The sequence below is a fragment of the Oreochromis aureus genome, linkage group 8 (assembly GCF_013358895.1).
Source record: "Oreochromis aureus strain Israel breed Guangdong linkage group 8, ZZ_aureus, whole genome shotgun sequence".
NCBI classification, from domain to species: domain Eukaryota; kingdom Metazoa; phylum Chordata; class Actinopteri; order Cichliformes; family Cichlidae; genus Oreochromis; species Oreochromis aureus.
Window position 1 is genome coordinate 17,161,083 of NC_052949.1, and position 1,146 is coordinate 17,162,228.

The following is a 1,146-nucleotide window of genomic DNA, read 5'->3' on the forward strand; positions in this document are numbered from 1 at the left end:
ATCCATCAAACGTGTAAGGTGAAAGGAAACCAACACACACACCCCAACTTTCTGCTCCAGTAAACAATAACTGCAGCAATTAAAACATAAATTGAATCTTTACAAAACGTAATAAATACAACTGCAATTAAAAAATATTGCTGGGATGCTTTGTAAAATAAACACAGAATTCAATTATTTGCAAAGCTCGTATTTTATTCACAGTAGATCATAGAAAACGTGTTTAAACTGAGGCATTTTACTACTTCAAGAAAAATATCAGTAATTTTGAATTCAGTGGCAGCAACATGTCTAAAGAAAGTTGGAATGAAGGCAGCTATGAAAGCTATAAAGAAGAAGCCTTATGTGGGCAGGAGTCAGAAACACTGTTGTGGTGAGTGAGTGTCGATGCAGCGTGGAAAACTCTTCGGTGGTCAGAAAAATCTAAATTTGAATTTCTTTTTGACAAATATGGACGCTACATCATCCAGACTAAGAGTAGAGGGATGATCTGACTTGCTTGCATCTCTGATGGTTTGTGCATTAGTGCCTGTGAAATTGGTAGCTTGCACTGGATATATGATCAGTATATGAGTATTTACAGGTTTTGAGCAGCATAAGTTCCAATCCAGATGACATGTTTGGCCTAGACATGGAAGGCCTAGAAGATTTCAGCAAGGCGATGCTAAATAGCATAGTGCATGTATTTCAGCATGTATTTCAGCAGCATGGCATCACAGCAGAAGAGTCAGGGAGCTGAAGAAGCCTGCCCGCAATCCAGACCTTTCAACAAGTCAAGCATTGGCTCATGGGCCCAGGACTGTTCAGCAGCTAGATCCACGTCAGACTACGATGGGACAAAAGTCCAGCAGCTGGTCTCCACTGTTCCCAGATGTCTATGAACTGTTGTTAAAGAGGAGGGGATGCTAAACAGCGGTAAACAAGACCCTGTCCCAACTATTCTGAGACATGTTGCTGCCATAAAATTCAAAAATAACCTTTATTATTTCTTAATAATGGTACACTTTCTCTGTTTAAACATTTGATGTTTTCTATGTTCTATTGTGATTTACGAGATTCATTTAAATTTGTAACATTTTGCACAGCTTTCCAACTTTTTTTCGTAAATTCAAATGCCGCTGAATTTATAGTGGGAAATATCTGCTG